Source organism: Schistocerca nitens, chromosome 1 (assembly GCF_023898315.1).
Source record: "Schistocerca nitens isolate TAMUIC-IGC-003100 chromosome 1, iqSchNite1.1, whole genome shotgun sequence".
Taxonomy (NCBI): Eukaryota; Metazoa; Arthropoda; class Insecta; order Orthoptera; family Acrididae; genus Schistocerca; species Schistocerca nitens.
The window spans coordinates 922,415,101-922,442,174 of record NC_064614.1 but is presented as its reverse complement, the minus strand read 5'-3'; the positions used below and the strand labels follow the sequence as shown (position 1 = coordinate 922,442,174).

General features: G+C 38.5%; 1 protein-coding gene and 1 non-coding gene across 3 annotated transcripts in view; both read left to right on the top strand.

Moving 5' to 3' along the window:
* Positions 1–27,074, top strand: part of LOC126192560 (uncharacterized) — a 136,607-nt gene that overhangs the window by 75,178 nt on the left and 34,355 nt on the right. The window contains exon 5 of one of the 2 annotated variants that reach the window (XR_007538481.1): positions 12,779–12,879. The exons of the other annotated variant lie outside the window; for it this stretch is intronic. The gene's annotated coding sequence lies outside the window, so the exon portion shown is untranslated. Of the gene's footprint in view, positions 1–12,778; positions 12,880–27,074 lie in introns of those variants that run through there. 2 annotated transcript variants of the gene reach the window in all.
* On the top strand, positions 20,038–20,112 carry Trnas-uga (transfer RNA serine (anticodon UGA)). The gene has a single exon. It is a non-coding gene; the product is annotated as a tRNA-Ser (tRNA).

The following is a 27,074-nucleotide window of genomic DNA, read 5'->3' as shown; positions in this document are numbered from 1 at the left end:
TGATATCGGAGCAAATTGTTTGTGACCGGTCACTAACTACCTCCTCCTCCTCCTCCACCACCACCACCACCTGCACCTCTTCCTCCCACTACTCTCACTATCTGCAAGCATGCTACAAAGTTCGGACATTGCATTTCAAAAAACAAAGGGGATGTTGTAGTTAAACTTAGAATAATTGTATAGAGTGCTGGTCTGAATATTTTTTTCGTGTAACCATATTGCGGAAACATTCTTTTCCATTTCAAATGATGTACGCAACTGCGTTAATGACAGTGATTATTAACATAGATATACTTCCAATGGTACATCGTTATTTCGCCCTTACTGCAAAACAGGCACTTTGTTGATCCCTCTGTTTTTATTGTTTCATTTATAATAGTTAAAATTCAAGCATCTTTGGCTAACACCCCTCACACCATCTAAGCAGTTAATTTAATATTTAATTTTGTAAGATAAATGTAAGGAAAGTTAAATTAGGAGCTCCTTTCTTGCTCGAAGATTATAAGTTTATTTGCGTGAATGTTCTTAAAGAACTAAAAGATAGTTATTAGTAGTTTCTCTCTCTCTCTCTCTCTCTCTCTCTCTCTCTCTCTCTCTCTCTCTGTGTGTGTGTGTGTGTGTGTGTGTGTGTGTGTGTGTGTGTGTGTTTTGTGAGTGCACAAGCATGCGTGCCTGTTGTCAACTGAACTTGTACAGTATTCCTGTAAACAAGATAAGTTTTTTATGATGTGCTCTCTACAATTACGTTTATGTAATACATTTTATGTGATAGGATTTTGTTCTAAACATTCAAAAAACACATTTGTACAAAACTAATTTTCTGTTTTACTTCTGGTTATTTCACTGTCAAGGGAACCAGCTTAATTATCTTTATTTAATTTGATATTCTTGCCCTAATTTCAGTGTACATAGTTATGCATATTTAACTTTATCATAGTTTTATATTGCGTAATAAAATGATATCTGCATTGTAATAGCAAATAGCTAAAATTAATAAATATTGTGTAAAATTGGAAAGTAAATATTTTTCTTAACTGAGGGACAACAGTGACTTTCAAGCAAAAGGCAAGGGGAAATACATTTGTTTGTCACATATTTTCTGACGTGTAATGTAATTTACGATTTCTGGATATGTTTGTATACTTAGCCTGCTGACTCAGTATTTTCTTTGTTTCCTTTCTACTGTCTATGTTCTTTCATATTTTCTGCATGTGTTTACATTTATTTTTTTCTGTTCCTTCTCTGTTGTAAAAAGTAAAGTAAGATGTATTAAATGTGATCTTGTAGAAGATATATGTACAGTCAAATTATTTTGTTTTTATATTATTCATTATTCACTGTAAGGAAAAGTGTTTTATATTTTTAGTAAGCTCGGTAGAAGCATTAATACGAAATAGAATGTGCTACTGACAATACTCTGCTTCTGCCACTATTGTTCCTGGCGGCTATTTTGACACATTTGTGACTTCGTGAGAAGATAAAATGTTTCCTGTAACGCATTTTTCAGTATGAAGTATTTTAGCATATAAAATTTGATATTGTTTTCTGTTTGGACACACAGAGTGTAATTATACAAGACTGAGTCTGACAGACCCAAAATCTCTTGGTTTTGTATTGTTTTTATGAACTGTTGTTAAAGTTGACTGAAATACATAGTATGGTGACCAAACTTTTTTTTAATCATCATTGTGACCAGCACACTAAGAATATTTCCAAATATTACATATGGAACTAACAGCATTGTCATTATTAAGTTTTTCTTCTATTATCAGACTGCATATAGAAACAGTGCATCACTTGGGTTGGTGCATATTGCTTTCCAAATTCAGTAATTTGAAGAAGTGACACAAAACTAGAATGAACCAAGTACTAAAAATAAAGTGAAGGTGAGATTTTTCATTGTTATGTGCTACTGGTCAAGTAGGGTTTACAGAATATGGAGATATATCCCCCTCTCATTTCATATGAAACATAATAATTAAGAAGCAGGGAAAAGTCTTGACTGAGTCATCAGAGATTTCTGTAGCCCACAAAAGATAGCGCTGATGTAAGTGTTCCACACACATCCAATGAACTGGAAATGCAGGCTCAAATTCAGTTATTATTATAACTGTACACTGAATCTGACTCAAAAGAAAATTCTATAACCTAAATAATAAATTGAATTGACAGAGTTAAAAAAATAATTTTTAGTAACAAAAGACTCAGTTTTGAAAGAAATAATTATGAAAGGTTACAAAAAGTACTAAGATTTCTTTATAATACATCAGTATGTGACCCTCTTTTACTTCTTATTTTTCTTCCTCTGTAAAATTCAGGCTTAGAAGAAAGGAAGAATGGGATATCACAAAACATTATTGGGGGAAAAATAATTTACAGACAGTAAGAACGCGTGATGCAGATATTGAGGAATATCATGCAACTAACTATATTGAAAAAAACAAGATGAGTTAAGAACATAGATGCTTCATACGAGAACATGCTCATAATTTCTCATATTGTGAAATTCTAAGCTAAGAATGTAAGTTGAAATTATAATCTTCATTGCTTTTCTCCTCTCAGCAAAATTAACCATTTCAGGATCTTGGTGAGCTCATATTTCTAGCTAGCTAGATAGCTAGCTGCGTTCTTTCCTGTAACTGTTGTTCCTGTCTCAAATTATTGAATGTCAATGTATTACATCCTACATGATTATTTCTAGCTGCCATTTGCATTTTGCATCACGTAAATACTAGCATTCTAATCTCCATCCTTAGTTTGGGATTCATTATTTTTGCCCTTTCCACATTATTACACATTCCATTTTTCTTCAGTTTTCTCTTCTAGTATTCAGGATAATGATACTGGTGATGCTAAATATGAAGCCTCGCCTAATTATAACATTCTTTCATGTGTGCATTCTGCCACCGCTTGGTGAGTAGATTTTTTTATTTATCCAATTAAATAAAATACGTAGTCTGCTACATATATTTTTCATATTTTTGGTAACCTTATTTCACTGCCATTATGTGGAAACTTTTCTTGGTGAAAAACCCTGTATATAGTATGAATATTTCAGAATATTTCTATTAGGCATTACCTTCCTGGGTATCAAAGCATTATGTGACAGGAAAAGATGGTTCCAGCGCCCAAGTGCACTTGTGAACACCGTGCGCACACACACACACACACACACACACACACACACACACACACACACAAAGAACAAAATAAATAATAAGTTTGTGGGAAACACAGATGATATCAACCAGACGTTTGCACAATAGCTACATGTCCATGTTAAGTGAAAGCACAAAGATTGGAGAATAGTGCCACTGTAGAATATTTTATGGTAACAATTTTCTATCTGTTACCATTGTATTTTAAATTTCATGAATGTCAGACTTTTTGCCTTTATGCGGAGACTGAAAAGTTTAAGATCCATATAAATATGTTATGTTTTATATTTCAGCCTTAAAGGTGGAAGCAATTCTTCCAGAATACACTATATAATATTTATAGTTTATTTATTGAGAGTAAACTTTAACGTTTATGGAAAAAGAGCAGAACATTAGTTTCAGCTTTATTCCATGATAATATGAAAGGTCATGTAATTACCAGTTCCAGCACAGAAATTTGATATTGTACATTGAGGTAAAAAGTCAGTCCCCCTCCTCTCGGCACAGACGAACTGTGGAAATAAAACTTTCAGAAAGTGCATTATTTGCCTAGGAACTGTTGAACTCTTGTCAAGCAGCACACATGAAATACTACCTTAACAGAAAAGAAATGATATGGCCAACATTCCTAAAAAAGTGTTTTATAGTCCTGTTGTCATGCAGCCATATTTCATTCTTCAGTGGTGTCATCAAATTCAGTCAATTCATTGCCACTGAGCAAGCAGTTTACTTCAGGTGTTTCCTTGCACTCCACTGGAAATTGTCATGTTCAATGCCTTAGACAATTAAAACAAGCCAGAGGTGCAAATTTGTGTACTTACTAAATACTTTGTCACTGGTGGTAACCATTTGAGTTAACATATCTGTATCTGTCCCTTCCACTGCTCAAAACATTTACAAGTGCTGGCTTTTTTATAATTCTCCAGTGGAGTGCAAGAAGAACATGTCTGTGCTAAGGAACTGAAGGATTTTCATGAAACTTGTCACAGTTAAGAACACATTCTATGTTGAAAAATAGAAAATTAGTTGTGCACTAGTCCACCATAACATACAGTTCTTTAGTAGTATGAGCAGTCTCATTTCTTTTCTGTCAATGTTATCTACCGGGTATTTCAAAATAAATTTACCAGTTTTATGGCATTGTGGGATTTATTACGTTCAACTTACAATTATAAATAATACACCAAATGAAAGAGCAACTCGGACAGTTTTCTTTGTATACCTGTGCGCAATGGGCAGAGTATGGAATGACTGAAAAACGTGTTGAACAAGTGTGAGGCTTTCACTCTTAGCCCCAAAAAATTCCCCACAGAAAGTTTATGGGCCTTTCTTTTTGTGAATCAACTGTAACTGATGTTTGTTACCTTGATGTGCTACACCTGTGGCCTGTGCCTCAATGGGAAGAAGCTGAACAACACATCTTTTTTTTGAGAGCAAGATGCCTCACTGGCATAACTCACTATGCGAGTGGTTAAACGACATTATATCCGACTGGTTGATTGGGTGGAAGGGGCCGGCTGACACAGCATTTTATGCATGACCTCCACGTCCACACACGATCTGACGCGATCACGTGTATGTGCGTCCGATATCAGCTGATCTATCTGACTTCAGAAACAATGTTATCGTAACAGTTACTCCTGACACATTGATCAAGGTTTTGGAATAACTTGCCTATCGACTCGATGTGTGATCGGTGTTCGCACTGAATAATTGTCAGAAAAACTGTTTGTGTTTCTCTTTCATTTGGTGTATTATTTATAATTGTAAGATGAATGTAAAATGCTCTACAAAGCCTTAAAACCCTTATATTCATTTTGAAACACCCTGTACTATGTGATTGGTGACTCAGCGGGTGACAGACTACAGAGGTTCCATAGTTAGGGTTTGAGTCAAATTAGTACTGCAAATTTCTCTGGCGCTTAATGTGATGATTGCTTTAGTAGATCAATACCCAGTTAAGTGTTGTGATATTCAAAGGAACAGCTAATTTGAAAAACTGCTTGAAAGTGACATATGCAACATAATTGGTTTTTATAGCGTGAAAAACCTAAACTATTGGCAACAATTAAAGGGTGTCCAAATGTGTCTGTGTGTGGGGGGGGGGGGGGACTACAAAGGAAACATAACAAAGAAACTCACAAAACAGGGTGAATTCTTCACAAATTGGAGTACAGTCTTTTGTGATCTTTTCTCCAGTCTTTTTTCATAAAAAAAGGTAATTTACCTTATCTGAAGATTGCCAGAATCTTTGATATGTGTTTCTCCAGTAAAGGTAATGAAGTGAGAATGTTTGCACTAATTGAACACCACATCATTACCAGTTATCTCACTAGGAGCAGCTGTCAGTCTACACAGGATAGTGAATAGATATTAATAAATTCCTTTAATCTGCACTGAAACTGGTTAGGTTTAAAAAATCTTTTATTTTCACTTGCTCTCATTTTTGTGTCGTAAGTTGTGAGAGAAAATCAAATGCATCAATGTGAAAGAGAGCCTCTAGATACATATAAGAGTGGTGATTCTGAAATTTCTAAAAGTTTGAAGAGCTAATAACCTAACAGTTATTTAGACATGTAATGGAAAAAAACATCACAAACATTGCCCATTTGAGAGGCATGGTGACTGTAATCTGTGTGTTCCAGAGAACCTTAATGGCAGCCAAATATTCATTGTTACCGCACTTCCCATAACTCAAAATCATTTGTTAATTAATAGAATCATTTTACCAATTACATGCATTTAAGCCAGACAATCCATGTCAGATATGAATATCCTCTATGCTTAATGTTTATTATTATTATTATTATTATTATTATTACTATTATTATTCTTATTATTGTTATTACTACTATTGCTATTATTACTGCTAGTACTACTACTCTAATAATAATTTTTATTATTTTATTTTACACTTACTAAAATATTCCAGGCTATTATTCTAGTCAAATTAATTTCTTCTAGAGCCCCAACATTTTGTCCTTGACTGTAGAGGACGTCTTAAAGGGCGGAAATGAGGGTGGGTGGGTGGGGGGGGGGCTTCTCTTGGGTGAGGTAAAAGTTTTATTTCTGTATGCTTCTGTGCAGAAGAATGATATCACGGTTTCAAAATTCGAGGGTAATTGGCCGTTGTTGGTTGTTGTCGTGCACAATTGCTATCACCCCACTGTGGAAGACTGGGGGTTTCAGCATCAGAATTCTGAGACTGTTCAGTTTTGCAGCCTCCTTCTGATTAAAATTGTCATGTTCAATAATCTCTTCTGTCTATCCTAGTATCTGCTCAAGGCAGCTTAGACCTGAGTCATCTCAAATGGAATATGATTCTCTCCTGGCTGCAAACCAGTGTTCCACAACACCTGACCTAACTGTTTCTTCTCTTCTATAGTTGGCATTTTGTTCTAATCATTCTATCCACTGTTCCTTTTGTGGTACTTCCTTTCACGAGCATATGATATCCTATTAATTCCTGCTCTTCCAGCAGTTTGCAACATTCCTTGGCTGACCTTGGGTTTATAAAGTACATCAGTATTCCTTTCCAAGATTTTTCCCTTTGCATTCAGTAATGTCTTTAATGAAGGACAGGAAAAGAATTTTGCAGACTCTTGTGAATCACTATGACCCGGAAGTGGCAGTTTTAACTTTATTTTTATTTTAGTAAAGGAATACCCATTCATCAGCAAGGCATTGGTGAGAAATGCCAGTTCTGCATTGAGCAGCTCTAATTCACAGATTTTATAACACTGCTCCTTGCTGTGGATATGTGGTTTGAAGCCCAGTGTAGATATGATCCGTGCACGTGGGTTGTCGGTATATAATGTTATCCAAGCTGATACCTTTCCTGAAGACTAGCACATACAGAAAATGTAATAGGTCATTGTTTTATTTTATAAACTATGATTTGTTTTCATGTTTACCCTGTATTTGGTGCACATGTACACTTGTTTTCACATGAAAGAGACTTTGAGAAGATACATTAGTGAAGAAATGACTACTCAATATTTTTGACATTTATGCAAAGAAATGTTGGTAGGATAGGTTTTTGTACATTTGTTGAGGAAAAATAATAGAATTTATTATTAACAGATGAAAATGAAAGCGGACAAGATGTCATTCATCTGTGTTTAACAATAAAATTAAGTTCATTATAAAAGTGAAACATGGATGTTAACAATAGTTCTCTCTCTCTCTCTCTCTCTCTCTCTCTCTCTCTCTCTCACACACACACACACACACACACACACACACACACACACACACATATTAAGTGTGTCAAACTTGCTGTAGCTGTACAGATGGTCAGTAAATATACGTAATGTTATCTCAAAAATGTTGTTAACACAAAGAATCGGCATAATTTCAGCAAAAGTATATGTACTGTGTGTGTGTGTGTGTGTGTGTGTGTGTGTGTGTGTGTGTATTATGGATTTGCTCTCATTTGAGAACTCTCTTGAATAATTAGGACAACAGACTAGAGAGTGGTTGGAATGTGGGTTGGAGATATTCATTGCAGAGCACTTATGTACTGTCTGCAGATTAAATGTCTCTCTCCCAAACTTAACAGCGAATTGTGATCTGCAAGTCCTTTGTAAAAGAAAATGACTCTTGAACATCACAAATTGTTATGAATTTAAAATAAAGAAGACACTGTGGAGCACAGTGTAATGTCCATGGAAAATTTTACTGTTTCTAAAGATTTAGGACCCAAAAGCTGGATTTGCTTGTGTTTTAGATCTTATAAATCATAAGTTAAAATATATTTCATTCACTTTAATATTTAAATTATAATTTTTCCATTTTTTGGTATTAAGTTTATGTGCCTTTATGTTACGTTTATATGGAAAAGTGCAATATGTCGTCTGTTTTCTTCCTTTAATACAATGAAGTTATTCCAAACCAAACTTCAGCTTTTTTCTGTCTGATATAAGGATTAGACATTAATAATATTTGCTCTTATGTATTTATAGCAACAACTTATTCAAATTTCCTGTCATAAAAGAATTTTATTTTTAAAATAAATCTTCTAGAGGAAGGGAAGTGAAGGTACTGTCTGACCAACAAAATTACATGTTTAACGTCTAATTAAACTGCGGGGGGGGGGGGGGGGGGTGTCAGGTTATTTAGTCTTGCATAAAAATTACAACAAGTGTGTCACATATTGTTGTAATGAAACAAATATCCTTAATTGTTGAACACATCTAATAGATAGCACATTCTGTAAACAAAACGAAACAATCTGTAGCACTTAATTTCTAAATTGGAAATCTACTGCGAAATGAAATGAGACATTGGCTAGTTTTGATTAAAGAATATTGATTTAACAGTCTGTGTTGGTTTGGCCAATTATCACTTCTGTATGGTTAACATTCTGTTAGTTATGTACCCAGTAATACATTAAGGTAAACTCGTCAGTTGATTTTCAGAAAGTAAATTATTTTTACATTTCTCAAATGGCTACAGCTTGAGTTTTTCTACTTGCTCATGAATTTAATTTCTATATAGTAGCAATACAAATTCTGATTTTTAAGAACAATCACATCTGAGGATCGTATCGATTTGATTAATGCATCAGCTTCAATTGTAAACAAGAAATTTTACTGCACAACTAGTTGTGGAGACTATTGTTCCATCACTGAATGCCACAAGAATGACATGATGTGTGACATATGATGATGCAGCAATCGTCTCCACAGCTAGTTGTGCAGTAAAATATATCAGTCACAACTGAAGTGGATTTGTTGATCTAATCAATAGTAGGAATAGTCCAACAAAAATTGGTTTTAATTTGATTAAAATTATCGTTATTGTTAATTTAAATTTCTAACTAACTTGGGACATGGTTAAAAGATTTTTTACATATATATTTCAATCTTCAGGACCAGTGCAATATTTAATTTGCAAATAGTAACATTTTTAATTTTTTTTCTATCCTCTAGGTGCGATCTCTACAAGTGATTCTATTTGTTTTCCCCCCACCCCAAAAAAGTTGAGGCTGCAAGACATTTGAGAGATCACTTAAAATGTAAAAGGAATGTATTCTAAGGATAGAATTATTCTAAATTTTATTTCGTTTGTCATTTTGAAAATAAACTATAGAAACATTCTAACATTTACCACAACAAGCAGCAAGAAACACTCAGAGCAATGTGTACAGATGAATGTTTAAATATTTTGCTAATAGAGTTAGATACACTTCAGTCTGATTTAATTTTTGATCATTTTGTAATTTCTGCTGCTGCAGTATGTTGTTATTTTGATGGTGATTAACAACTAATAAGAGAAATCAGTATAATAGTTCAACCTGGATGTAATACAAACAATGATGAAGATCACATGATTGCCCACTACCCCTACACACACACACAAAACACTGGGGCTCAAAATAGGTGTATAGCTGTTTTGAATGTAGGATCTTTCGCATTTTGTTCACCTATGTTGGTTTCACAAAATCATGGCAATAAAGTGAAACTGATTGTTTGAATCCTGGTAGGCAGATATGTGACCTCTAGAATTTTTATGATGAAGAGAGTAATAGTGCACAGTTGCATATCACGTGAGCTGCACTTCAGTACCCAAAGTAAATTCCAAACCTCTCTCCAAAGCCTTGTTTGGTGTGTTAATAAATTAAGCAAAAGGTATGTGTCAGCACTGCCTTTCAATATTTTCATTGTTACCGTGCTCTTCCCTAATAGCACAGACATCACATGACACAGTCAGACATCTAAATTATACTTTTAAATATCTGAAATGTCATTCACAGGTGAGAGAAATAAGATGGTGAACTGGAACCTTCCATAGAAAGAAGAGTAAGATTTTCACATTGCCGCCGAAAGCTCATTGTTATCCATGGATCAGTCAATTTTTCTCCATCTTAGCCTGCATGTAACAGAAATAATTTGTTGTTAGATATTCCTTCACACCTGGTTTTGTTTCATGCTCAATGCTCATCATACAGTATCTCCAGTTTATAACTGATATCTTACTTTTTTAAAGAAAAATATGTAAAAAGTATTATTAGAAAAGTGGTGTAGTCAGTATGAGTCTTGATGTAATCTGTGCTACTCACAGATCAGGTACCAGAGAATTCAGTCCTGCTTAAATGGGTGGATTTCATAAATGATAGAACTAGTAAAGTAAAGGAAAGTAAGTAGTAGGGCATGTATGGCCGGGATATCTCAAAGGGCAGGTTCATCCTATCCGCCATGCCCACAGGCACCTTTCCTTCACGAAGTATGAGAATTGTGTGTAAGTGTATCTGTTGAGTGTAGGTGATTGTTATGGTGTGTGTGTGTGTGTGTGTTTGTTGGAGATGATGTGGGTGAAACCTAGTGCCGATGCACAGCCTAAAACTTTGAAAGTGCACTAAGGGGGCAACCGAGCTTAACATACCTGTCTGACAGACAGATCCCCATCAACAGTGTCACATGCCCTCATGATACACGGCAGAGAGATTTGGAGCCGAATTGAGGGTGTTGGTGCAAAGCATGGTGATCAAGAACTTCATGCCACCACCTCCCCTTTTTGGCCAAATAGTAGTGGTGTAAATTTCATCCACCACCAGGATTCTAAGCTGCTTACCTCTGAGTCAAGCACCACCACACAAGTGTGTGTTAGAAACCTCTGCTACAGAGGTGGGTAAGACAGAACTGAGAAATAGTTGTGCGCAATTCACCCTGTCAAATTGGCAGTCGGTGTTAGTGTCACTTTTTCAAATTACAGATTTATAAGCATGAATGTCATGCTACATTAAAAAAGAGAAATAAGTGTATTTAATGAAATATACTGTAATTGCTCATCATTCCACTAGCACTCTCCTACAAGAAAGTGAAGACTGCTGTAGGTTGTCTGCTTATTCCTGAACCCTATTTTTAGTGCTGCATTACCACAGATGATTTTGCTGTTGTTTGGTTATTTATTATTAACGTACCACATGAGTGAACACAATATTGTTAGTATGATTTTATTCTGCAGAGATTCTTGAAATTTTCTGCATGTTCTTTAAAAGTGAGCTGAGTAATGATATCTTGCAGCTGTATTATTAGGACTGAAAAAAACTGAACTGCAAAATTGCCTCTTTTTAACAATGACTTAAGTTTAATCATTTGCTAATGGTCTAAGAATATTCTTGGAGGTCCTGGTATTGTGGAAAGCTATAAAGAATTCCTTAATATTACTTCTTTTGTAATGATATACATCAATTTTGGCAGTTGGGTAGCATACTGAAAAATTCCATTACTTATTACTATTTCTGTGATTTTGTTTAAGAGGAAAGAAGTGAGTTTGTTACTGAAAATACATTTGCTATCTTATACAATAGTGATGACAAGACTGTATTAATACCAATTGTTGTTGGAATCACCCATGAACATGCTAAAATTAACTTGCAAACTAAAATCATATTTCAGAAATTGCTATACTTACAGAATGGAAAGTAAAGAAACTTTTGTAGTGTGTGAAGATGATGGTGATGACTTAGGAGTTTTCATGCTGTATACTGAATTCTTATATCAAGATGTTACTTTATCATTATCCAACAATCTACTGTGAAAATTCAAAATTATATATTTTTATTTATTACTGTGAATGCTGCATTACTTGTCTTTTAGATGTTGCTTGATTTTTTTAAAATGGTATGTTATTTTTGTGAATATATTTAATATTCAGTTAAGGTTGATATATTTGACTGAGAATACCTTCATCCAGGAATAAGAGCCTTGGTCCAGCTGACATTGTAGTCACTGGCATGTACCACTATTAATGTCTTCCTGTTTTATTTGAAAAAGCAGTACTGATAGGAGTTCAGAATCACAGTCACCATGAGATTTCAGTGTGTCATACTGCCTTAATTTCATAGACACTTAGTTTTTCATAGTATAGATGTTGCAATACTTATGTGGTGTGAAAAATTAATATTTGAAAGTATTCCTGTCTCATACAATAGGAACATATTTCCTTCAGATTATCCTGTTTAACTGTGGCCTTATATCATCTCATTGATTTTAAATGGACTAAATTGTTGATGTGAGAGGCATTACTGTTATACTATCATAACATTTTCCGAAAGTTCTTCAGGACTATTTTTAAAACCTTTTTCTTTAAAATGTGTGTATACTTCTAATATTACGTGGCAGATTATGTACATATTATCAGTTGTTAAAACCAAGCTGTCACTTTTAGAATGGGCAGCAAGTAAGGAACAGAATTTTGTAATAGTCATGAGTGATTGCAGAGTTGTAACTGAACTGCCATGTGAGAAACTGTGCCATTTATGACCTATTTTGATAACTGCTTCTTCTTCAAGTATTTATTGTGATACAGTTTATGAATGTAAGAATGACTTGTAAATAGGCTGAAATATCTCAGTATGTATGAAGATATCTACTTTAATAAATGTTGCATTTTACACACATTCTTGCCTTTCTTAATTTAATCTGGGAACAAGAAACTTCCCTGAATCATGAAGACATATATGTTACTACTCTCCCTGAAAGCTTTAAATAATTTTGTGTGTCTGGTGAGCTGCCATCTTATTTAATTTTTTGTATCTATGCAGCCTCTTACTTGCTTTCAATTTGCATTCACATCATATTTCACCATAAATACCCTAACTCTTCTGGTTGCAGGACTCCTTATGCAAGATGGTTCCTATTTTCATCCTGAAAATCTCTACAATATTACTTGGAAGAACAATATCCTCAGACAGCTCCATAAATGAGTCATCGAGGGATATCTTCCTCTTGAAATGCTGTTTTATGTAGGGAATCATGGTCCTTAAATGAGACTGTTTTGACATTGCTGTTAATAGTGTGGCATTCTTTGTTATAAGTCTGGTGAAGTGCTTCATATTTGTGAATAATTTTCCAACCATGAAGGAGTGATACCAGTTTGAGATATTAATGAGAAAACTGACTGCACACTTTTAATGTATGACACACACTGTTAAGAGTTTTAAAGATCCTACGAACTTTCAGGATCTCACTTATCACTATACACTATCATGGTTAACAAAATTAAAGGACTCAATGACAAGACATCAAGTATCTGGAAAGCCCTTAGTTAACATGTTGACTGCTTCACATATAGCGATGGAGGTTTCACCACCAGGCCGGCCCAGGCAGTGTCATCAGGCATGAGGCTCTGCTGTGGCCAGCATTGGCCTCGTGGCAGTCAGTGTGTTATTAACAGATCATGAGGAGCAGACAAAGAATGTTCACTTCAATACTATAATGCTTTTGTGTGATCCTGTACAGCCTATGGTACGTGGTGAATGTGGTGTGCACTTATCAGGATGTTGGATCGGCAACTACGAAAGTCACAAGATAGGTTCTTCTGTAATTTCAAAACTATTGCATTAAGTATAAGTGAAGATAACTGTTGGAAGTAATTATCACACTACATGTTACATCTTAGAGAAGATGTTGTGTTATAATGATATGGACCTACAAGGTTTGAATTTGGTTTCTGGAGGGATAGATGTTCACAGTATTGCACTTTGAACAAGTAACAAGGGGTATCTAAATTTTTCCCTAATCTAACAATGGAAATCTAGGATGGAATGAACAATATTATGAAAAGGAAAGTTGCTGCTCACCATACAGCAGAGATGCTGAGTCGCAGATAGGCACAACAAAAAGACGGTCAGAAATAAATAAAGCTTTTGGCGTAAGGTCTTCATCAAAAATAGATGGCCCACACACATGCACAAGAGCGCGCGCGCAAGCGCAACTCTCACACACGACTCGTGTGCCCCAACAGAACAGCATTTTGCCTAATTTCTCATTTCATGCTTAGTTGGTACTGATAAAGGATATTTAGTTTTATCAAAGGATAGTTGTAACTAATCAAGCTTGAAATGTTTCCTACTTTGAAGCTCTTTGCATTTTTGAACCATGATTTAAGTACATTTCACTTTTTTATCATTTTAATGTACATTTTGGTTTCTGTTGCTCTGTTTTAGCAATGTTATTTCATTATCTGTGTTACTAATTGCGTATTTTCATCTGTTGGTGCACATGTTCCAGCGACTGCAGTATAATGTGCCCCAGCAGAATAACAGTATACTGATAATTTACAGTTCAGATGTGTCTTATCTATATATACCACATGAGCTGGAATGAATTTTCTCTCTTCAGTGAAGTATACACTGCTTTTCCACATTTACAGAAATGCAAAAGTTACAAAGAGACATAGCTACAGAAAATACTGTGGACTGTGTTTGGCTATCCATGTGTAGTGACACATGCTGTAGTGAATCCTGTCAAGAGAATGCTGGGGTGCTGATAATACAGTTCTGTAACACATATCACACATGGAGAAGAGGCAGTTGTGGGCTACATCATTGGTGGAATAGACGTCGCAACTGCTCCACTTGCTGATCATTCTGAGATACGGATTGTGATTAGTAGTGACTGTATCATAAGTAAAATCTGATATTGTCTGGAATACGCCTGCTTCATCTGAAGACTTCTATTCTGCACTATAGCTCTCCAATATTATGTATTACCTCCCAAAAAAAAAATCATTGGCATCATTTATAGTTGACCTACATCTTGACAGGTGCTTGCCCCTCCAACTGCAGAGTGCTACACTTCAATCAACTAATGAACAGCTTGGTTCCAAATTTAGCCTGGAGAATTTGTACTGGATGCATTTATGACCCTATAATGAGAGCTATCCAATTTTGGACACTGTCTCAATTTTCAGACATAGGCTACAGCATCCAGTTCATCTTATAAAGCATTACTTTGTCTGACAGATGCACCAAAATTGGCAAGTGGCTTTTGAAACGCATATCCTTGACAATTTTTCATTGAAGAGTGATTGCGTGGGTTGGTCACCAAACAATAGATCATTGGAGGAAAGCAAACCCATAGTAGTGCTGAAGCAGATGCTCCAATATCTGTTCACAAGACATAATTATTCCACAGTTTTGACTACCTCAGCAGCTTCACCTTAGGTTACATGTCTGCAACACCCTATAATGTGTTTTGTGCATAAAAGTCTCCAAAATTGGAGGGGATGAGGGTGAAGCTTCTTGGGTAAAATTTTAGAGAGCCTTCTTTTTTCCCATTTGGTGGAAGGAACATAGAGTAATACTATGTGGAAAATGCACTATAGAAAGCAAGTGTTTGAAGATCAGTGGTGAGGGGAGAAGAGGGATTAGCATGCATCATGTACAAAGATAGCTATTTCGTTCCCCGGTGGTGTCATATTTTATGTGGATGCTATAACTCCTAAGAACAGTAGATCAGAATCTTTCAAATGGAACTCCTGAAAACAATAATGCAGGGGTTGTCCCAGATGCAACAGTTACCATTACTCCACCCGCATCTCAAACTTATCAACATTCTACACTTAAGAGTTTTTGAAACAAAGTACAGGTCACACCACTCTACAAGAAGGGTAGTAGAAATGGCCCACAAAACTACCAACCAGTTTCACTGGCATGAGCTCAAACATAGAGGTATCTCCAAAAGACTGATCTCCTCTATAGCAACTATGGATTGGGAAGACATTGGTCAAATGGAGCCCAATTCATTCTTTTCCGACACTACACTCTGAAAATCATGGATCGAAGCAGTCAGGTCGATGCAGTATTTCTTGAGTTCCAACAGGCATTTGACTCAGTACTACACCAGCACTTAAGAAACGTGTGATTGTATGGGGCATCAAATAAAATTTGTGACTACTTTGAGAATGCAGCATGTTATCTAGGATGGAGAGTCCCCAACAGGTGGAAGTAATGCCAGGCTTGCCCCAGGGAAGTGTATTGGGACTAACAGGTTAGTGTGGCTTAGTGGTAATGTGCCAGACTACAGATCCATGGTAATGTGCCAGACTACAGATCCAAAAGTCTTGGCTTCAAGTCCCAGTCAGTCATAGGACATTTATCTTTTTGCTTCTTTCACACCTAGCAGACTTTTTTTTTTTAAAAGCGGAAACTGCCACTTTGCAGTGCGGTTTGGAAACCATGTTAAACTGTATGTTCCCTTATTACTGGCTGGGTGAACCAGTTCAGATGTCAGAAAAACACAGCAGCGTACCACCTCTTACAGGGCTATGGTTAGCAAAGCAATGTGGAGTTCAAATCAACTTCAAGTTTATGACAGCTTTACTTAGAAAACAGTAAATGTATTTTGACAGTTCTACTTGTTGCAGTGTTGTGCTTTCTGTGGTACTACATGATGTCACTTATTTTCAGTAAGGTGTTGGGAGATTAATATTTGGCGAACCATTATGATTCAGGAGAAATAATGCCAAAACATGAAGTGTATTGTTTATAGTGTTGAGTCTGTTTGTAATGGTAATCACTCTATACTGAAAAACTCACTAGGAATGTAAAACAAGGCGAACAATAAGTCAGATAGAGAACAACCAATACTGTCACAGAACATATCTATAAAACTTAACTGATCATTTATTCTGACACAGTTTCCCTTTCCCCCTAAAATGCAAAGCATCAGGAATTTAGGTGTACTTAAACCTAACTTGTCATCTGGCTCTTTAATGGATGGTTGGTCGTAGCACGGGTGCAGACATAGGTGTGGTTGAAAGCATGGAGGTGTTGGGCAGTTGGGCCTCGACCGTGTAACTGAGATCTGCATGCTCCTGCCAGGTCAGTGTCTAACCGTGGCTGTCTGTAGGTGTGCTGCCCAAAACTGCTATGCTGGTTTCTCTCTCTCAATAGATACATAGTCCCAATCACCATTTTGGAAAATGTCTAACATGTGGTCCCGATGTTGTTACACTTGAAAAGGTCTAGTGTATGAGGACTGGGGTGGGGCTCGAACTAAATTGGTGTGGAGCAGGACCTGGGAGCATTGCGCTAATTCTTTACATACAAAAATTGGTTGGTTGCTGTGACATGGAGCAGGTGGCTGTCGGATCTTTGCAACGTGTTTCTGAATTTGCTGTACCACTAGTGGTAGTTCTCCAGGTCTGATGCAAGTGTGAGGATCTTCGGTGGCTGCTAGTATTTCATTTCAGCGAATTATGTACTTGTGTTGGATTTATAAACTGTCCGTAGTCCTAAAAGGACTAAAGGATGTGCTTCTGTCCACTTTTCTTGGTGACACATGAAATTGGTCTTTAATGTCTTGTAGTGTGATGGCATTATGAAATTATTCACATGGAAGATTTGTAGAAATACATCATCATTTGACCATCAAACAGTCTCCCATATGGGTGACATAGTACACTGGTGTCCAAAATAAAAAGCAACAAACTGCTGTATCCCTGCCCTGTGTTTAAGTGATAGCGTAATAGTACCAGCTGTCAACAGATGTCCTAATGATCGTGTTCTGCAAGGGAGATGGCATTCCGGTCAAAGGACAACCACGCCAGCAATGTGGTCAGGGCACCCAACAGATGGGGTAGTATTTGTTGGTTAATCTCACATCCACAGTTGCTATATACACAATCACAGACTGTGCAGTATGGTGTAGAGAAGATGCCTACCAGACATTCTGCAGTGGAGAGCCATAGTAAGAATGGAAGCAGTATAGTTGCAAACTGATGTGACCTGATGGTTTAATGAGAATCGTTCTGCTGTTTCCCAGACGTGGTGACTGTACAGACCGAAACTGTATCCCAAAACCAGGATATGGCCAGCCGTGTGAGACATCAGAAAGAGAGGATCATTATTTGACTATAATGGCATGACAGTATTGCCTTAGGACTGCATGGCAATGGATGCCTGACCTTCCAGCGTCCACTGGGCATATTGCATTGAGGCAAATGGTGTACAGAAGGCTTCGGCAGAGTGGCCTTTATTGTTGGAGACCTGCTGTATGTGTACATCTGACACATCTTATCAGAGGGGGACATCTAGAGTGGGGTTTTTAACATGCCACATGGATGGTCGAACATAGATGAGGAAGATGTGGTCTGGAGAGTGATTCTTGATGGATTCGCATCGGGAGGGAACGTGGAACACAATTTCAGGTCCCAAACTTTGTGGAAAGAGACCGATATCGAGAAGGTTCCTTAAAGGTGTGGGCAGGGATTATGCTGACCATTCAGACACTTCTTCTTGAAACTGTACAAGTGAATCGGTAAGATTTAAGTGCTGTCAAGTATCGTGTCAAGGTCTTGGGGCTTCATGTGTGGTTGTTCGATGTTCTGTGGATCCAGACTCTGTAATGATGGACAACAATGCTCAATCTCACAGAGCATGGGTGGTTGATGTTTTCTTGGAAATGGGTGATATTACACCCAAGGCATGGCCTGCTTGCTCTTATGATTTGAATCCCATACAGCATGTCTGGGATGTACTGCGGAGACAGGTTGCATCATGTCAACATCCACCAACCACTCCCCAAGAGTTGCTAGAAGCTCTGCAGGAAGAATGGGTGTTACTGCCTCAACATGAGATTGATGACATCATTCACTGCATGTCCTGTCGTTGACAGGCCTATGTTGCTGCCACCGATGGTTACACCCCATACTAAGCACATTAATCAGTTATCAGAATGTACGTACCAATAGGTTAACTTGGAAAAAAAAACAAAGAATATTTTTGTCCACCATTACACATGTTGCAGTTCCTTACATTCTGTACTCTTCACATTGTTTCTACTTTACTATCACCTGTTTATATGTTTTGTGGCAAAATAAATGCAACCTTGCAAAATTTTCGTTTTTTGCTTGACTTTTGGACACCAGTGTAATAAGCATCTCTGGTGTACAGAAACAACTGAAGGAGATGAAAACAAATAAGTCACTAGATCCAGCTGGAACTGCAATTCAGTTTAAGAAAGGATACTCTATGTCTCTGACTCCTTACTTAGCTTGCATATATCGCAAATCTCTTGTCCAGCACAGAGTCCCAAGTGACTGGAGAAAAGCAGAGATGACTCTGTATTTTAGAAGTAAAATGGACCCACTAAATTACAGACCATATTCTTAACATTGGTTTGCTGCAGAATTCTTGAACATATGCCGAGTTTGAATACAATAAATTTTCTTTAGACTGAGAAGCTTATGCCCACAAATGAGCACAGTTTTAGAAAGCGTCTCTAGTCTGAAACTCAACTGCCCTTTCCTCACATGATATACTGTGAACTGCGGCTGTAGGGCAACAGTCATATTCCATATTTTTAGATTTCCAAAAAACATCTGACATGGTGCCCCACTGCAGATTACTAATGAAGGTACAAGCACATGGAATAGGTTCCTAGATATGTGAGTGACTTGAAGAGTCCGAAGTTATATCACCCACTATGTTTGGATACAGCATTAGTAGTGTCCTGCTAACACAGTCACTACAAAGAGACTGCATATAGGATGCTGGTGCAACTTATCCGTAAGTACTGCTGAAGTATTTGAGATCTGCACCAGGTCAGATTAAAGGAAATCATCGAAGCATTTCTGGGTTGGACTGCTAGATTTGCTACCGGTAGGTTCAAACAACATGCAAGTATTGCGGAGATGCTTCAGGAACTCAAATGGAAATCCCTGGAGGGAAGGGGGTGTTCTTTTCAAAGAACAAAATTGAGACAATTTAGAGAGCTAGAATTTGAAGTGAAGCATATTGCAGAATTATTCGGCTGCCACCAACATATATTTTGCTGAAGGACCACAAAGATATGATATGAGAAATTAGAGCTCAGATGGAGGCATACAGACAGTCATTTTTCTCTTGCTCTATTTGTGAGTGGAACAGGAAAGGAAATCACTAGTAGTAGTGCATGATATCCTCCTCCACACACACTACTATGGCTTGAGTATGCATGTAGACTTAAATTGGAAACTACACAGTTTAGACAGAATGAGATTTTCACTCTGCAGCGGAGGGTGCGCTGATATGAAACTTCCTGGCAGATTAAAACTGTATGCCGGACCGAGACTCGAAGTAAAGCTGTGAGGACGGGGTGTGAGTAGTGCTTGGGTAGCTCAGTTGGTAGAGCACTTGCCCATGAAAGGCAAAGGTCCCGAGTTCGAGTCTCGGTCCAGCGCACAGTTTTAATCTGCTAGGAAGTTTCATACACAGTTTAGACAATTCGCTAAAAAAATTTGGTTCAAGCTGCTGGCCATGGTCTGTTATAATGTGGAGAGAATGGCCAAAGTGTGCTAACCCATATGCCATGAAGAAATGAAGATGCACATTTTTGCTTTTGTCTTGGTGGGATTGTCTGTGACTTGTACAGCTTCTGCCCATCTCATGCTATTTATAACTCCTGAGAGTAGGACTTGTAACCTTCTGAAGGAGGCAGAGGACAAGTGAGGTCGATCTGTACGTGTGGCCGAACATTGCTGGAAACACAGGGAAATGTCCGATACCTGCAAACAGTACTGGCGTTGAAGACATGCGTGTGGCCAGGCCCAAACATTCTATTATTGATGGCCACTCGAAATGGTCAGTTGATAATTAATCCTGGCATTTGCCTCTGGATGTGCCAGGTTGTAGATACTGTTGTATGCCAGTTTTCAAAACTGTGGCAAAATGTAGAGCAGCGTGAGACATCACTCCATGTTTTAGAACTGCTACCTGGCCCCTCAACGCGCATTAGTCTCAGTCCCATGGAAGGAGTGTTTCGTAAAATTTTCTGTTGTTGATCTGTCACTTGAGCCATGGTGAGACTGTTGAAGTTTAAAGCATCTTCCAAATCGCAAATCTGAGAAAAATAGTCAGCAACTGCAGCCAGTCATCGTAAATTTTATTCCATGATATTTCAACTGGATACCTGTCAATTATCTTCAGGAGAGCCATCGAAGACTGAGTCCACTTGAGTAAGTCTTTGATGACTCACCTGAAGATGACTGGTAGCTGTCCACTTGAAATATTGTGAAATGAAGTGTACGACGGCCAGTTGCAATCCTGAAATCTCTGAACAGCAACTGCATTTTCTGTGCCTTTAGTATGATGTATGTCCATGGTAAATTGATGATAAATTCAGCATGCGTGAATTGTCATGGGGGAACACTTTTCACTGAAGTATTGAAAGGCAGGCACGATTGGTTTGACACAGGCAAATTCAGTGTGTGTGAATTGTCAAGGGGAAAAATTTTTCACTGATGTCTTGAAAGGCTGGCACTATTGGTTTGTGGTCTGTCTGGATTGTCAGTAGCCGGGCTTCAATTTGAGGGCAAAAATGCATCTCGCTCATGTATATCACCAACGGCTCTCTATCATAAGCTTCCATTTCCTTTGCCCTGGCTGTATTTTTTTTTTTTTTTTTTTTTTGGAAAAAAAAGCTTAATGGCTGCCAATTGTTGTAGACTTTTTGGTGGAGAGTGACACTAATTACACTTTGGCTGGTGTCTACAATAGCCAGTGACAAAGGTGGTACAGAGTGGGCGAGCTGCACTGCCTCCATGAAGCTTACCTGTAGATAACACAAGGCCTTGTCCATTTCTCGAGTCCACTTGAGTACTCATTTGTACTTGGGCTTGTAACCAGAAAGTGCACTCATTAGAGGTGCTTGAATGGAAGATGTTGCCAGAAAATGACAGGAATAGAAATTCACCATGCCCAGAAAAGTCTCAGATGTTGGTAATTGGGGGGCTGAAGGTAACATAAAACAGATAACTTCTTTGGTAATTGGCTGACACCATTAATCAAGACCCTATGGCAGAGGAAGGTTATACTTCACTTTGAATTCAAAAAGATTGAAAAATGGATCACCGCTGGTTTTGATCTATCATTAGGTGCAACTGGAATCTGATTGAAGCAATGCAGAACAGTCAAAACATTTGCACGTGCCAAAGCATGTGAATTCTTGGATATCAGGTATGGGGGTATCTATCGAGGACAGTTGTAGCATTCAGTTCATGGTAATCAATGTAGGGATGCCATGAGCCATACTTCTTATGGGTCAGGTGTAGAGAAGATTCCCACAGACTGCCAGAACAATGTATCATCTGTATTAGGTGCTCTGATGTGATCCCGTGGACACATTGTGAAGCAGCTGGGCCTGGGATGCACAATATTGTGCTTAATGTCACACTACTGTGTCAGTCTCTGCACTGACACAAATTCTTTGGTATGCATAATGCTAGCATTCGGAAAGAACTGTTTATTTATATCATTGAATCTTCTTATCCTGCCAACAGCAGAATGACCTTTGGTGCCAATCACTGTGTGACTGTTGACCATGTTTATTAGACATGTGTTCATCAAGAACATAGCCGGCCGGAGTGGCCACCGAGCGAGGTGGCGCAGTGGGTAGCACACTGGACTCGCATTCGGGAGGACGACGGTTCAATCCCGTCTCCGGCCATCCTGATTTAGGTTTTCCGTGATTTCCCTAAATCGTTTCAGGCAAATGCCGGGATGGTTCCTTTGAAAGGGCACGGCCGATTTCCTTCCCAATCCTTCCCTCACCCGAGCTTGCGCTCCGTCTCTAATGACCTCGTTGTCGACGGGACGTTAAACACTAACCACCACCACCGGAGTGGCTGAGCGGTTAAAGGCGCTACAGTCTGGAACTGCACGACCGCTACGGTCGCAGGTTCGAATCCTGCCTCGGGCATGGATGTGTGTGATGTCCTTAGGTTAGTTAGGTTTAAGTAGTTCTAAGTTCTAGGGACTTATGACCACAGCAGTTGAGTCCCATAGTGCTCAGAGCCATTTGAACCATCAAGAACATAGCAAGCTGCAAGATGTGAAAGAAAATAAGCACCTAAGATAGGCTGAATGATGTCAGTGACCATTTGAAATGGTAAGCGAATAGGCTGAACGATGTCAGTGACCATTTGAAATGGTAAGCAAAACCTATATCGATGGTCAGATTTTTGCAGCCCTGAGTGCAGATAATAGAGCTGTTTACAGCCGTTAAATGTAAAAGCTCAGCATACTTTACATCAGTGTGCATGAGGCAAGGAGCATGTTCCCTCTGAGCTGGTGTCAATCAAGAAAACCAAACCAGAAATTTTGTCAGACATATGTAACAACTATAGTATGAGCCAGAGGTAGTAGTGATTGAGTCATCTGAGCAGGTGCTGTACTGCTGTGATGGAATATTTGCTACTGTGTATCCATCTATGAATAGTTGTGAGGTGACACTCCTTTTGTTGGTGGTGCTGTTTGTAGGTGTTGCAATCTGTTGCATATAATCCAGGCACCCATCCTATTTAGGCAGTCACACAGCTTTGTGCAATTTGCAGCTTGAGATCCAAAATGTCTATGATACCAGCAGATGTTAAGAGAAATAGCTTGAAAGTGGCTGCAGCCTTGAGTCTGAGGGACAGAAGAACATTGTGAATATGAATTTTTATTACAGATAGTCCATAACTGTAATGCCTGAAACTTGTTGGCCATCATTACAACCATTGCATGTACACTTCGGAGTTCTTCAGCTATGCTCAGTGAAGGTCAGTATGAGGTATTTGTACAGTGAGATATCATGTCTTCAGATGAGCTTGACGGTTATGGTTGTATTCAGCTGAAAAATTGGCAGCCACAGCAGTCAAATCTAGCATTGCATGCACCCTATCTGGAACTTTCAGTAGCTTATGTAGAGGTTGCTTCTGTGCACTATGAAAGGTAACTGCACCTGTGAACATAGCATGTAAATATCTCCCTAACTCCAATGGGTTTCTGTCACCACTTTTTCATGGGACGGCACTTGTCTAAGCTTTTCACAAGCAGTTAAAGCTGTTTTAAGAGCAAGATAGACTTGGTGTGGTGGGCGCAAAATAATGTCCAAAACTAAAGTAGTCACTCACTGCTCACGGTTGCTGTTTGCCAACGTAAACTGCTCATGTTTTCAGTGATCTGCTGATGTGCAAATGACATTCTCCCAAAATTGAGCCACATGAGCCGGCAGGCAGAAAGTCTGTAACGTGTGTTATCGCATTGCAGATGAGACCACTGGAACTGGTAACCTTTTTTATGTCTGGTTTGATGTCACTTCCTGGCAAAGTGGGGACACCCAGCATAGATGACAGAATTTGATCTGAAGTCAGATTTATTCATGGCACTACAGTCATTGATTGTTGTACAGATGACGAGAGCTCCAAAACCTCACTCTCTTGCTGGAGGTGTTTGGATGTCACTGCCAGTGGCGTGTAACAGATTATGCTTGTAATCAATGACAAAATTGTGTTACATGGAACATGGAAAATACTTGCCCACAATGGAACTACTCTTGTATCAGGGTAACCAATTACGCAGGAGAAATTAATGGCCTCATATTATGATAATTACTTTTTATAGAAATTCTCACTAGGAGTGTAAAATGAAGTGAACAATAAATTAGACAGAGAACAACCAACCAGGGCTAAATTTCGTCAGAATGGCATTCCGACCCCTTCCAAGGAATGCTTATAATAATAAGAGCACTTGCCCGCGAAAGGCAAAGGTCCCGAGTTCGAGTCTCGGTCGGGCACACAGTTTTAATCTGCCAGGAAAGTTTCATATCAGCGCACACTCCGCTGCAGAGTGAAAATCTCATTCTGGAATAATAATAATAATAATAATAATAATTATTATTATTATTATTATTATTATTATTATTATTATCACAGCAGAGTAAGTCAGCACTGGAGATTTAAAATAGTCCATATGTGTTAAATCACATCACTATAATTGACCGGCTGTGTAGCACCAGTGGATGTGACAATGGGTGAGCAACAAGAATGCAAAATGGAACTGTGCTATATGTTTGACCCCTAAGTCTGTCTGTATGTCTGTCTGCGCCTACATGGCTCCCTAATGAAAGGTGTGTTCCGACACCTAAACTTTTAGAAACTATGCAGTGCAACCAACACTTTCACAGAACATATATAAAACTTACCAGGTTATGGCTAACCCATGTCTTCACAGTATCCTTTCTTTCAGGAGTGCTAGTTCTGCATGGTTCGCAGGAGAGCTTCTGTAAAGTTTGGAAGGTAGGAGACGAGATACTGGCAGAAGTAAAGCAGTGAGGACCGGGCGTGAGTCGTGCTTCGGTACCTCAGATGGTAGAGCACTTGCCCGCGAAAGGCAAAGGTCCCGAGTTCGAGTCTCGGTCGGGCACACAGTTTTAATCTGCCAGGAAGTTTCATATATAAAACTTGATTGATCGATCATTTATCCCACACACACACAAGAATGTTAGGACACCCAGCAATATGCATGTTATTATTTTAAACTTAGTGATCCTTAATGCATCTTTCACTCCCCCTCCCACATGCAGATACATTTAACTTGCCATTGATATGATAAGACTTCATGTCTTTGCTACCACATGTTAAACTACTATTGCTCAAACAGAGAAAGTCCATACGATATAGGTACATAATACAATTAATCGCCGGCCAGAGTGGCCGAGCGGTTCTAGGCGCTGCAGTCTGGAACCGCGCAATCGCTATGGTCGCAGGTTCGAATCCTGTCCCGGGCATGGATGTGTCTGATGTCCTTAGGTTAGTTAGGTTTAAGTAGTTCTAAGTTCTAGGGGACTGATGACCACAGCAGTTAAGTCCCATAGCGCTCAGAGCCATTTGAACCATTTTACAATTAATCAGCAAGATTTTATTGCTCAGCTCATATCCTCCAATCTGCTATACAGGATGATTCAAAACAAATGTTTACAAACTGAAATGGCTCATCAGGCATACAACAAGGATCAGTAATCACATAGGAACTGTGGGTCACAAATGCCACGAAAGGGCGCTACGGGCGCAAGAGGGCATTGTCATACAAACATGGGAGGAGCTCACGGAGACTGTCACCATTCATGCTGTGGAAGCACTGGGAGTATGATGGGTAGCTATACATACTTCAAAATAGCTGAGATGCATCTGATTTATGGAATGGCCAACTGCAATGGACGAGAAGCCATACGAGTGTATTGTGCAAAATATCTCAATAGAAAGTTGCCATGCCACACATTATTCGCCACCCTGTATCACTGTTTGTGCAAAACCAGATCATTCCATGTGCACAAGCCACACACTGGTGGCCAATGAGCAACAAGGGCAGTTGTGACGGAAGAAAGCATAATCAAAATGGTGCAGCGTACACCATCAACATAATGCAATTAATCAGCAAGATTTTCTTGCACAGCTCGTATCCTCCAATCTGCTACACTGAATGTTATGAAGGACTGTATCCATTTCATTGCCGACGTGTCCAGGCAATGCGACCAGGAAACTACAATAAGCACATGGGATTTGCATGGTGGTTTCTACAGGAATCCACTACAGACCAAAGCTTCACAGCGAGTGTCCTCTTCGATGAGACTGTGTTCTCACTCAAGGGTGTGATGAATGTTCACAATCTGCATACATGGACAGATGTGAATCAACATGCTACATGTATGCATGCCTCACAATGCAAATTTATATTTTACATGTGGGCTGGCATTGTTGGACACTTTTAAATTGAGCTGTACAGTCTCCCGGACTGAATTGATTGGCCACACTTATCTCGTATTCCTGTGAGAGCTTCTGCCAGATGTGCTGAATGATGACCCCATTCCTATTCATCGCCATATTCAATTTCAGCGCAACAGAGCCCCTGCGCACTTCAGCAGACAAGTGAGGGCATATCTGCATACATCCTTTCCCATCCACTGGATTGGTCATGGTGGGCATTCATGACCAGCATGATCACCCGATCCGTCTCCAATTGATTTTATCCTGTGGGAGTATCTAAAGGGCCTCATGTATGAAACACCTGTTACATCACCGAAGGACCTAGTGGGCAGGATTGTTGTGACAGTAGGATGTCTTCAAGATATACCAGGTATCTTTTAGAGGTTGCACTGTTCAATACAGCATCAATGTCAGGTGTGTCTCGGTGCATCTGGGCAAAACTTTGAGCATCTTCTGTTGTGTGCGTCCATTTGTAGTAAGTGCCTAAATAACTAAAATGTAGACTTTCACGGCCGGAAATGTCATGTCCATTATAATTATCTGGGCTGTTATGCCATGGTCGGTTGATGAATTTTGTCTCTATTCCCAATGTTTCGTCCCTGTCTGCGGGAGACATCTTCA